A 13,661-nucleotide genomic window follows, 5' to 3' on the forward strand; every position below is an offset into this window, starting at 1 on the left:
GGGAATCGATCATGTGGTTGTCTAGTCTTGCATAAGCCACCGGGAGACAGTAATTGTGGTAATTAAGAGACAGCATTTGTCATGATAGTCTCTGAACAGAGAGCTAATATGCGTTGTATAAGCACAGCCAAGGTTTTCTTTGAAACCGATAGAAAAATTACCCCTCAGAAATCGTTCGTCAGGCGCATTGGTTTTGATAGAAATCGAAATAGGAGAGTATCTAAAGAGATTAAAATATTAAATAAAATCTCTATCGGTCATATTTTTTAGCTTGATAGACTTAAATCCAACCACGAGCCACGTAAATTCATGTTAAAACACCGTAAGCTAACAATATACTGTACAGCGTTGTGGTAACCACTTACAGTCTCTTTAGCTAACTGTCTGGCGGTGGTATAACTATTATTTGTGTGTCTGGTGGTTAGTTTTAAGTGTATAAAGCTTGAAAAATAAAACTTCACAAAATTATCAATGATCAAACATCATATCATGATATTAACCCTTTCGATGCGATCCAAATAACGCGGCCGATAACGATTTCTTTAAGAAAAGTATTTATTGATTTCAAGTACAATCAGGTTGTGTGCTTATACGTTATAAATTGGTTACAAGTCACATTGCACAATATCATGCATTCCTGCATTAAGCTTGGCATAGAGTAATGTATTATTTATGCAAAAAGAGCTGGCTTTACGCCAACCGCTACTAAATATGCTCCATGTATACTTGTACATACATAGTAACTTTTGGCTGCCTTCACTCACTCGTTATTAATTCTCAAACTTCCAGATTTCGCAAATTTTGAAATTTAAATTTGCTATGCATATGCTTAACGACAAATAGAAAAACTAAAAAAAAGAATAATTTTCATAAGGATTATCCACGGAATCTACAGGGAATGAAATCCCCAGAACAAATTATAGGCTATATCGTTTCTCAACTCGATGTTCTAGAAAGACGAAATTTGACAAACACACGCGTCGTTTGATTCACATAGAAAATCAAAAGAAATTTCAAAAAGACATACATTTGTATTATGTCTATGACAGACTACTGATATCAGGAATACCTTAAACCGGAAGTACTTTCTGATGCCGGAGATAGTCACTTTGAGACAAAATTAGATTTTTCTGACCAACATAATATATGTTTCTTAATCAGGACAAAATGCAAATGCTGGTATGGTATCTGAAGTAGATTATAATGATCAAAAGTAGTAACTTTTTGGCCGTAAATGTTTTATGTTAATGTTCTTGCCCAGAAAACGTTATGGTCGCGAAAGTATGTACCTTAGACCGAAAATAAATGTTTACATTTTTTATCAGAGTATACTGTTCAGACAAACGATATATATATATATATATATATATATATATATATATATATATATATATATAGTTTCAATAAACATTGAATCGCAAAAAGTACTTGCTTCGCCGGGAGTCGAACCCGGATCTCTCACTTGCCGGGTGAATGTGCTACCATTACACCACAGAGCGCTTACTATTTCCGATTCAATTATTTTGTATTTGGCCGTATCTGTCACATATGCGTTTTTAAATAAGCAAACTAACATATGATCGGAAGACCAAATACCTGTCAAACGACTTTTATTTACATTAAACTGTATAAATGGCAATAGCCTTATTTAATTTCAATAAACATTTAATCCCAAAAAGTGTGTATATATATATATATATATATATACACGCTTTTCCACCAAAGAATACTTTTCAGAGTTATATATGTGTATAAATATATGAATTTTCTTGATCTGTCCATCAATGCAAGTTATACTACGGCACCGAAAATACTTTAGACCGGAAGTATATTACAATTCATTAGACCATTTTACTTCATCATTTTCTGGAGTGTTTATTGTGATTTTATAAAGGATATGCCTATGGCTTACCTGTTATTCAATAGGAAACTGCTAGTATATACATTTTTCAACTTGTATTAATAACATTAGTAGTAATAGCTGAATAAACCAAATAACTTACTCATGCGTGTATCAAGTCATTACATTTCATATGTTCATATCAGTTAAATTGAATCACTTCTACAATAATTTCAATAACACATTTTAACGTTTAATATATAGTTTTAAATAAGCCTTTTTATATTAACTTAAAAATCCGGAAACATGTATTTGATCCGAATAAATTGACTGTTTCACAAATAAAACGCTTTTAACTTCGCCAGCCAAGTTGTCGCGCCTCTAGGAGACAGTATCATTTACCACAGTGAAGCCCTAGGACCGAGAGTGTGTCAACACTACGATAGTGGAAAGTTAATGGGAGGGACAACTATGGACCTAATCAAAATCTTAGTTCATTACGTTACCCGTTAACACTTTTTCATAAGTAGAAGGCAATGCAATTTATTATTCTATGCAATGATATTTCATACTATTTTACCCTGTTCTGTTTCAAGGCCATCACAGTAAATATGGTGATGAGATTTAGAATAAAAAACATGATTTACGTAACGTACCTATGGTGGGAATGGTCGATTCACTGTGGATGTTAGGTTTGGAATCTGACGTTGCCGCAGACTTGATTCCTGAAATCTGGAGTCTGAGGAGGTCCGAAATAGTGAATGAAGAAGAAGCTCAAAATGAACTATTTACATAGTTTCGACATCAGAGACTCCTAGACTACAAAATATAGACACCAGATTTCAAGAGTCAAGTCTGCGATAACGTAAGATTCCAGATATTGCACTAAGACATAAAAGTGAACGAGAGCTAAACTCAACATTCACATGAATGGTTGAACTTTCTTTGTTTGATTTGATCAATGGCGTACAACTCCTTTTTTCTAGTTCAGTATTGTAAGTTCTCATTATAAACTGAACAATTTTAAACTTATATAGTGTTTTTTTTTACACTTGCACTCAAATAAAACACGAAATATACTTGTACAGATCGACTGCAGGTCGATCTCAAAAGTCGTGACTCAGAGAAAAGTATACAATTAGATTCGGTGTAAATTCAACCAAATTCAATAGAGTTCAGTAATGATTGAAATTGACATTGCAATTAATTTTATTACAAAAACATAATGATTAGCGGCCAGATTATAAATACCTCCATTATCTCGAGTAAGTAACAACATTTACATACGATTTGATTGGCTCAGGTAGCAAAACCGAGGACAAAACTTGTATGTTGATATCTTGAACTTTCCAGTGCAACGGTAGAAATAAATGTATCCCCACTGACTTAGTTGGAAGAAATTTATATTTTACGTGAAAGATATACGAGTATCTCTAAATGTAAAATTGGGTACATTAGTTTAGACGTTTAATTTGCACAACACTGTTGACCCTATAAGTTGGCATTTTAGTTCACACTCGTAACCCGATGAAATATATTGGCACTTCATCATCTTGAAATTAAAAAACTTTTTATATGCAATTAAACTTATTTCTAACGTAAACTTGGTTTAGTTTCTTATAATAAGACAGAAATTATGTTCGTAAACCTATTCAATTATAAAGATTAAATGTATTATATATTTTTAAAAACTGTATACGGCTGTTGTCTTGAAGCTAAAAAAGTATCTAAATATAAAGTGCCGTAAGTGACCTAAGCATTACAAAAACCCTTTTCGTTTTGCTCTACGATGCATACATGATAAATTTAATAATACATAACAATTAAAGTCCTGGAGAGGTCTCATCAGACAGGAATAACAGTCAAAGCGACTCAGAAAAGCCACCATAGCCAGGAGCTGAGGCTTAAAAGAGATTAAAAAAAATAATATTCCTTTTGAAACCTTGAATCATAATGATTTAATAAGAGATATCAACATCTGTATTAGAATAACAGCTTTTTAAAAGACCTACTATTTACAAATGCATACATTTTGGTCGGTGTTGGTAAATTATAAAAAAATCATCTTTAATCTTTTTATGCGTTTAGACCGACCAAGGAGCTCATCCAAAATTTGTGAAAATAATTTCATTGTACTAAGTGTAATCTGAAATGATCACATTTCAAGGTATTTATTTTCTTTACAAGACTACGATATATTGAAATACATATATGTGTATACTAGTAAATTTTCGGTTTTGGCAATGATCATGAAGGTTTTTGGTTCAGGGGGCCAAGATCGGAGAAGTGCAGACCCTATCTTTGACTAACTATGATTGTACTTAACAGATTTCTATGAAGTCTACCTAAAAGTAATCAGTTACAGTAAGATTGCGTTATCGTTTCAAATAACTGCTTCTTTAGTTTTCGAAACAATAAAAATTACCATCAATTATATATGCATTCAGAAATACATTATCTTCATAAGAGATTAATTTCGTTATCATTCCACAACTGAACCTTTTTCTATACTACTATCTGGTAAACTAGAAATACAAACTAAGGAAACTTATTTGAAGATGGTTTGAAAATTATTAGAAACTATTTCTAGTTTCCAAAGTGACTATGCTATTGGTAATCAGTGCGGGCTTCTGAAGCACATTTGGTGTCCTGTACTAATGGTGATGACCAAACTCATCCTCTAGATAATACCTATCTTTTACAGATAACAATTCCAGAAGTTCTTGAAATCGATAAATGCCTGATGGTGCTATCGCGTATTATATTTTATGAAGATTTTGGATATAAAATCCCCTTATTGCAATTCTCATTATGATAGCACTTATGACGATTTTCTACCTAACTTCGCCAAACTTACCTCCAGAACTCAAAACCATCTCAGTTCAAAATGTTTTAACTTGGTGCAATAATTGAGCAAGTAAATATGTCATCCATTCCAACTTTAAAAAAGATTTAAAACATTTCCAAAACATTTGATTATATTTGAAACGGCTTTCGAGATATAAATTACATGAAGATACCATAAGAATTTTTCGATAACAAAAACCAGCAACAGAAATGCTGAAATAAATTTAACCTTGGTACAAAGTTGCTCGTATAAATATTTATAAGTTATTCGTATAAGTTTATTGTACAGCTTGGTATACCATTTCGTCTCATTATGTTCAAACTTAAAAATTCACAAATCTGTTATTATTTATGAAGTTGTTCCGGAACGCTTTTATAAAATTTCCCAAACTTTTCAGCCACAAAATCTTCCAATTTCTTCCGATTGAGCCGAAAGGACTATTTTCACGGTGTTCTATTATAGTACTTAACCTTGAAATTACAGTATGTGTTTTGTCAATGTCATAAAGTATTTATAGTTTTTATTCAATATTGTATGTACAGTTTTAAGCCTGAGTTTCATTACATATTTTACTCGTATCTATTGATTGTTATTATGTTACTTTGATTATATATTATTTTTATTCAAATTATTATTCAATATTTATTGCTTTTGCAAAATAATTATTGATGAGTATTATTAATATTGTTATTTATTTTTTTCATTTAATTATCTTACATTTTTAACTATTTATTTATCGCTTTTATATCTGTTTAAGTGCTTGAAGTTTATTACAGGCCTCCCATTCTATTATCGTAGTCTGAAAGTGATATTGCCATGATAGTGTTATTGTACTTGACCGTTGGAATGGAAATAAACAATAAGCAGGGCTATAAATTTCTAGAAATTAAGTTTAAGTTTCCTCTTTTATAGTACTTAAACCGAGACACGTGGAATATAAAGTACACCGAGTAGTAACAATTCCGTCCAGCAAAATTGAAATTCTTCTTCACAGTAAACCAACGCTGAAAATTGTAATTTGTAGAAATGGCGTAAGAAGCCGTGGTGCAGAGTGCATTAATACTTAGCTCAAAACAGCGTTCCCTAGTGGTGTTATTATGCGTTATTCTGCGTCGAAAGCGGAAACCTTTGCGGGGTTATCTAATTAAAAGAAAACTCTTCTTACTTCAAACTACTCGTAATTAGTAGTTTACAAACTGGGAGTATAGTGAAGTTTGATGTGTGCAGACGTTTCATAATGTGGTAAAGCTACTAAAGTTGATAACGACTTCTCTGTGTTGTCGAAATCAATAAAACGCGTAATAAAACTCATTCTGTTGATAAAATATTATGACACTAGTCAGAATGTAATGTTAACATTCTTTTTAAATATTGTTTCTATACAATATTTAAAAAAACTTTGCGAAATTCGTTGGATCTACAATATTAAAAATAAATTCTATAGGAGAAACTTTAAAGATATATCATGTTAATTGTATATTTTTATTAATTAAGAATGAATACCATTGTGAAAAATTAAATATACTGCAATGTATTCGTGTTTAAAATAGATGCTACTTCAAATGGCTATATTTTACCTCGCTTTGATTTTATTAAGGCACGTACATAAAAGATTATTCGTTTATAAAACTAAAACAATACATTTTTCCAAAATCTCTTCGACCGAATATAAAAAAAACTAAACTCATAATAAACTTATGAGGCCTACACGTGCAAGTTTACATTTATCATACATGAAAATTTGAAAATTAGCATTGAGAAGTCTTAATTTCTGTAGACTTGATGATTACTCGACTGCGGTTAATTTATCAATGGTATCCATTATTAAGATGGTCGTCTATCCTTTACGTAAAAATCAACATTGATAAAAACTACACAAACATTGAGGGTATTTTTAATCTGACTTTAGAGCACGAGTAAGAAGTGCGGTTGTATTCAGAAAAGAATTTGCTAGTATAAATAGTAACAAACATTAATATGGTGAAAAAAGAGTAAATTGTTCTAATTTTCTGCAATTGATGTGAAATATCTCGGGAACAGCTGTGAGAGAACTAAGAATAGAATCATAATATCAAAAGTGAAAGGTAATTTCTAGGAAACTTTTACTAGAAAGTTTATGATAATTGCCAAAATGTGGATATGAAAAGAAAGTCCTGTAGTGGGTTTCGTCAACTGGAACAACAAAGACAAACAACAATCGAGTTACGCAGGAGCAGAACTGGCGGAGCTGAAAAATCGGTAAGAGTGAGTGAAATAGACAATATACCCATACCCATAAAATCAATAAGTGTAATTTTCAGTTTCCAATTCAACATATCAAAATGGAAATTTATTATAAAACAGGTCTTTCTTTTTACGTCAGTGAGAGCGAGAGGGAAGATAAAGCAAGTGTGGTTGATGTTGACGTAGGCTAATAATAATCCAAGACCTAACCTAAACTGTAAAACACTAATTGCAGAACACTCACCATAGTAACTGAGAAGTAACAGCTGCCACCACTGGAGACTGGTACCCGACCACTGATAACTCACTTGCTGGAAACGGTGTCAACTGTGGAGATAAGATAAGGCCGACATAGATAACGTCCTGAGTTGTGTGTACGCGCAGCTCCCTCGCGCACCTCACCGCCACTCTCGACACGACAGTCAATATTGCCGCGCACTCGCACACCTCTACTCGGGAGCACGTTTAGCGGTCTGTGAAATGAGATTTGCCGCCAATCGCCACTGTTTGCCGCCAGATCGCAGCTGTCAACGGGGGTTGAGGGGCGCGGAGCAAAGGTCCAGAGGGAGAGGTGTGTTATTGCCGCTAATTAAAAAAGTTCCTTTTGATCAGGTAAAAGCGGCATGAAATTACCATTCTTTTGTGGAACTTAAAACTAGTTAACTAACTTACCCTTTGGTGACAAAATACATTAAAATTATTTACGAAGAGGTATTTTAACACACATTAATGAACAAAATTCACCCTTGGGCAGTCAGCATCCATTACTCATTTCCTAGAAAAAAAATTATTTTCATGTCATATACACTCCAGAACTTCTTCATGGAAACGCCGTGCACATAGTAATGGTATGTACAATTTGATGTGTGTGTGTGTATATATATGTATATCGATTTCGCGAATTCGGAGTCTGCCATAAAAGTATGTATGTATATATGTGATTCAATGCTTATAGAAAAATTATATATATATATATATATATATATATATATATATATATATATATATATATACTTTACACACACAGATCTCGTACATAAACTTCACCCGTGCATAAGTCGCGTCTTTAGGCAGGCACGCCTCGTTCCAATGCAGTTTTGAAATTTTGGCTGTAAAAAGTTACTTTCTTTTACATGACTAGTCGTGGGGCCCATAGAGTTAAGAATTCCATTTCACGAGATAATGGTTCAGTCAATGAAAGTTGAATTGAAAGGATAATATGATTTCGGGCATTTTTCATCGTTATATATTACAAAAGGTATAACACAACGTTTCGAGGATTGGAATCGTTGGGATCGTTTCGAGTAATGGGAGGGTTACACCTTCCCAGTCCTGACCATTACCTTCTTGTCCCATTATTTCAGGACACTTCGTGGTGCCGATGAAAGAGCTGACATCGAAATTCTTGTTAGGATCCCACTATAACCTGTGCTAATGTGATGTGTGGTTGTGATTCTAGTACTCGTGAATTGTGTTCGGGATTTACATCCTGTGCAGTGACAGAACCTGGACTGGACACCATACAGTTTTTGGGTGTATTTGAACCCTTTTATATCCTTTCATTTCCTTTTTCTGTTATGTATTAATATCTCCCAACCTAACGAATAGGATGGATTCAAATAACAAGCAAAAATGGTTTAATACTGAAAATAAAAATTAAAGACAAGATCTTCAAAGATCTTATTTAGGAAAAAACCACAATCAAAATATTAATACTTATGCTGCTCCTTGAAATTATGCAAGTAGAAACAATAAATCTGAATAGGAAAAAAATAATCGCAATATGGCATCGTCATGATGTTAATTCCACGAGTAACCAAAGATTCACTATACGATCCAGGAGAGAAGCCTATTCCGCTCAGTCTACGCGGCATAATGTAGCAGTCAACCTAACTTGAATTACTGCTCCTAGGATATTGAACTTCATGATGATAATCTACAATCGTCCAGTAATTGTAACATTTTCTACCAAGTAGAAACAATGAAATTGTATAGGAAATACCAAATCACGATATCAGTATCATCATGATGTTAATTCCACAACTCTCCCAGATTCCTTATGCAATCCAGGAAAGATGCCTATGCCGCCCCGACCAACGCGGCATAGTGTAGCAGTCAACCTATCTAGTAGTACCAGTCATAGGATATATAACTTCATGATGATAATCTACAATCATCCAGTAATTGTAACATGTTAATAACCATGCTGCTCCTTTAAATAATGCAAGTAGAAACAATTAACCTGTATAGGAATAACCACAATCACGATATCAGTTCCATCATGATGTTAATTCCACAACTCTCCCAGTTTCAATATGCAATCAAGGAGAGATGCCTATGCCGCCCCGACCAAAGCGGCATAGTGTAGCAGTCAACCTGCCTTGAAGTAACCCTCCTAGGATATTTAACTTCATGATGATAATCTACAATCATCCAGTAATTGTAACATATTAATAACCATGCTGCTCCTTTAAATAATGCAAGTAGAAACAATTAACCTGTATAGGAATAACCACAATCACGATATCAGTTCCATCATGATGTTAATTCCACAACTCTCCTAGATTCATTATGCAATCCAGGAGAGTTGCCTATGCCGCCCCGACCAACGCGGCATAGTGTAGCAGTCAACCTATCTTAAAGTACCACTCCTAGGATATCTAACATCATGATGATATTCGGCACTCATCCAGAATTGTACCATATAATTAACCATGCTGCTCCTTGCAATAATGCAAGTAGAAACAATAAAATTGTATTCGAAAAACCACAATTACGATATTAGTATCATCATGATGTTAATTCCACAACTCTCCTAGATTCATTATGCAATCTAGGAGAGATGCCTATGCCGCCCCGACCAACGCGGCATAGTGTAGCAGTCAACCTTTCTTGAATTACCACTCCTAGGATATTTAACATCATGATGATAATCGACACATATCGAGCAATTGTAACATATTAATAACCATGCTGCTCCTTTAAATAGTACAAGTATAAACAATAAACATGTTTACATAAAAACCACAATTACGATGTCAGTATCATCATGATGTTCATTCAACAACTCTCCCAAATTCATAATGCAATCCAGGAGAGATGCCTATGCCACTACGACCAACGCGGCATAAGTGTAACAGTCAACCTATCTTGAAGTACCACTCCTAGGATATATAACTTCATGATGATAATCTACTCCCATCGAGCAATTGTAACATATTAATAATCATGCTGCTCTTTTAAAAAATACAAGTAGAAACAATAAACCTGTATAGGAAACAACCACAACAACGATATCAATATCGTCATGATGTTAATTCCACAACTGTCCCAGATTCATTATGTAATCCAGGAGAGAGTTGCCTATGCCGCCCCGACCAACGCGGCATAGTGTAGCAGACAACCTATCTTAAAGTACCACTCCTAGGATATCTAACATTATGATGATATTCGGCACTCATCCAGAATCGTACCATATAATAAACCATGCTGCTCCTTGCAATAATGCAAGTAAAAAGAATAAAAATGTATTTGAAAAACCACAATTACTATATCAGTATCATTATGACGTTAATTCCACAACTCTCCTAGATTCATTATGCAATCCAGGAGAGTTGCCTATGCCACCCCGACCAACGCGGCATAGTGTAGCAGACAACCTATCTTAAAGTACCACTCCTAGGATATCTAACATCATGATGATATTCGGCACTCATCCAGAATCTACCATATAATTAACCATGCTGCTCCTTGCAGTAATGCAAGTAGAAACAATAAAATTGTATTTGAAAAACCACAATTAATATATCAGTATCATCATGATGTTAATTCCACAACTCTCCTAGATTCATTATGTAATCCAGGAGAGTTGCCTATGCCGCCCCGACCAACGCGGCATAGTGTAGCAGACAACCTATCTTAAAGTACCACTCCTAGGATATCTAACATTATGATGATATTCGGCACTCATCCAGAATCGTACCATATAATGAACCATGCTGCTCCTTGCAATAATGCAAGTAAAAAGAATAAAATTGTATTTGAAAAACCAAAATTACTATATCAGTATCATTATGACGTTAATTCCACAACTCTCCTAGATTCATTATGCAATCTAGGAGAGATGCCTATGCCGCCCCAACCAACGCGGCATAGTGTAGCAGTCAACCTTTCTTGAATTACCACTCCTAGGATATTTAACATCATGATGATAATCGACACTCATCGCGCAATTGTAACATATTAATAACAATGCTGCTCCTTTAAATAATAGAAGTAGAAACAATAAACATGTTTACATAAAATACCATAATCACGATATCAGTATCATCATGATGTTAATTCCACAACTCTCCTAGATTCATAATGCAATGCAGGAGAGATGGCTTAGCTGCCCCGACCAACGCAGCATAATGTAGCAGTCAACCTATCTTAAAGTACCACTCCTAGGATATCTAACATCATGATGTTATTCGGTCCTCATCCAGAATTGTACCATTTAATTAACCATGCTGCTCCTTGCAATAATCCAAGTAGAAACAATAAAATTGTATTGGTAAAAACACAATTACGATATCAGTATCATCATGATGTTAATTCCACAACTCTCCCAGTTTCAATATGCAATCTAGGAGAGATGCCTATGCCGCCACGACCAACGCGGCATAGTGTAGCAGTCAACCTTTCTTGAATTACCACTCCTAGGATATTTAACATCATGATGATAATAGACACTCATCGAGCAATTGTAACATATTAATAACAATGCTGCTCCTTTAAATAATACAAGTAGTAACAATAAACATGTTTACATAAAAACCATAATCACGATATCAGTATCATCATGATGTTAATTCCACATTTCTCCTAGATTCATTACGCAATGCAGGAGAGATGCCTTAGCTGCCCCGACCAACGCGGCATTATGTAGCAGACAACCTATCTTAAAGAACCACTCCTAGGATATCTAACATTATGATGATATTCGGCACTCATCCAGAATCGTACCATATAATGAACCATGCTGCTCCTTGCAATAATGCAAGTAAAAAGAATAAAATTGTATTTGAAAAACCACAATTACTATATCAGTATCATCATGACGTTAATTCCACAACTCTCCTAGATTCATTATGCAATCCAGGAGAGTTGCATATGCCACCCCGACCAACGCGGCATAGTGTAGCAGACAACCTATCTTAAAGTACCACTCCTAGCATATCTAACATCATGATGATATTCGGCCCTCATCCTGAATCGTACCATATAATTAACCATGCTGCTCCTTGCAATAATGCAAGTAGGAACAATAAAATTGTATTGGAAAAAACACAATTACGATATCAGTATCATCATGATGTTAATTCCACAACTCTCCTATATTCATTATGCAATCTAGGAGAGATGCCTATGCCGCCCCGACTAAGGCGGCATAGTGTAGCAGTCAATCTTTCTTGAATTACCCCTCCTAGGATATATAACATCATGATGATAATCTACTCCCATCGAGCAATTGTAACATATTAATAATCATGCTGCTCTTTTAAAAAATACAAGTAGAAACAATAAACATGTTTACATAAAAAACTATAATTATGATATCAGTATCATCATGATGTTAATTCCACAACTCTCTTAGATTTATTATGCAATGCAGAAGAGATGCCTTAGCTGCCCCGACCAACACGGCATAATGTAGCCGTCAACCTATCTTTAAGTACTACTTCTAGGATATTTTACTTCACGAAGATAATCTACACTCATCCAGCAATTGTTACGTATTAATAACCATGCTGCTCCTTTTAATAATGCGAGTATAAACAATAACCCTGTATAGGAAGAAAACTACAATTAATATATCAGTATCATTATGATGTTAATGCCACAACTATCCTAGATTCATTATGCAATGCAGGAGAGATGTCTTAGCTGCCTCGACCAACGCGGCATAATGTAACAGTCAACCTATCTTGGAGTACCACTCCTAGGATATTTTACTTCATGATGATATTCGGCACTCATCGAGAATCGTACCATATAATAAACCATGCTGCTCCTTGCAATAATGCAAGTAGAAACAATAAAATTGTATTGGAAAAACCACAATTACGATATCAGTATCATCATGATGTTAATTCCACAACTCTCCTAGATTCATTATGCAATCTAGGAGAGATGCCAATGCCGCCACGACCAACGCGGCATAGTGTAGCAGTCAACCTTTCTTGAATTACCACTCCTAGGATATTTAACATTATAATGATAATCTACTCTCATCGAGTAATTGTAACATATTAATAACCATGCTGCTCCTTTAAATAATACAAGTAGAAACAATAAACATGTTTACATAAAATAACCATAATCACGATATCAGTATTATCATGATGTTAAATCCACAACTCTCCTAGATTCATTATGCAATGCAGGAGAGATACCTTAGCCGCCCCGACCAACGCGGCATTATGTAGCAGTCAACCTAACTTGAAGTACTACTACTAGGATATTTTACTTAATGATGATAATCTACACTCATCCAACAATTGTTACGTATTTATAACCATGCTGCTCCTTTTAATAATGCGAGTATAAACAATAAACCTGTATAGGAAAAAACTACAATTACTATAGCAGTATCATCATGATGTTAACTCCACAACTATCCTAGATTCATTATGCAATGCAGGAGAGATTCCTTAGCTGCCCGACCAAAGCGGCATAATGGAACAGTCAACCTATCTTGAAGTACCA

At 34.4% G+C, this 13,661-nt stretch overlaps 1 protein-coding gene across 17 annotated transcripts in view; it reads right to left on the reverse strand.

Moving 5' to 3' along the window:
• LOC124362985 (MAP kinase-activating death domain protein) overlaps nt 1-7,306 on the reverse strand; it is a 191,780-nt gene extending 184,474 nt beyond the window's left edge. For 14 of the 17 annotated variants that reach the window (XM_046817931.1, XM_046817917.1, XM_046817928.1 and 11 more), the window contains exon 1: nt 7,156-7,305. The gene's annotated coding sequence lies outside the window, so the exon portion shown is untranslated. Of the gene's footprint in view, nt 1-7,155 lie in introns of all 17 variants that reach the window. The other 3 variants (XM_046817926.1, XM_046817924.1, XM_046817929.1) reach the window with 2 other exon arrangements.
• Nucleotides 7,307-13,661: the final 6,355 nt, after the last annotated feature.

Source organism: Homalodisca vitripennis, chromosome 5, assembly GCF_021130785.1.
Source record: "Homalodisca vitripennis isolate AUS2020 chromosome 5, UT_GWSS_2.1, whole genome shotgun sequence".
Taxonomy (NCBI): Eukaryota; Metazoa; Arthropoda; class Insecta; order Hemiptera; family Cicadellidae; genus Homalodisca; species Homalodisca vitripennis.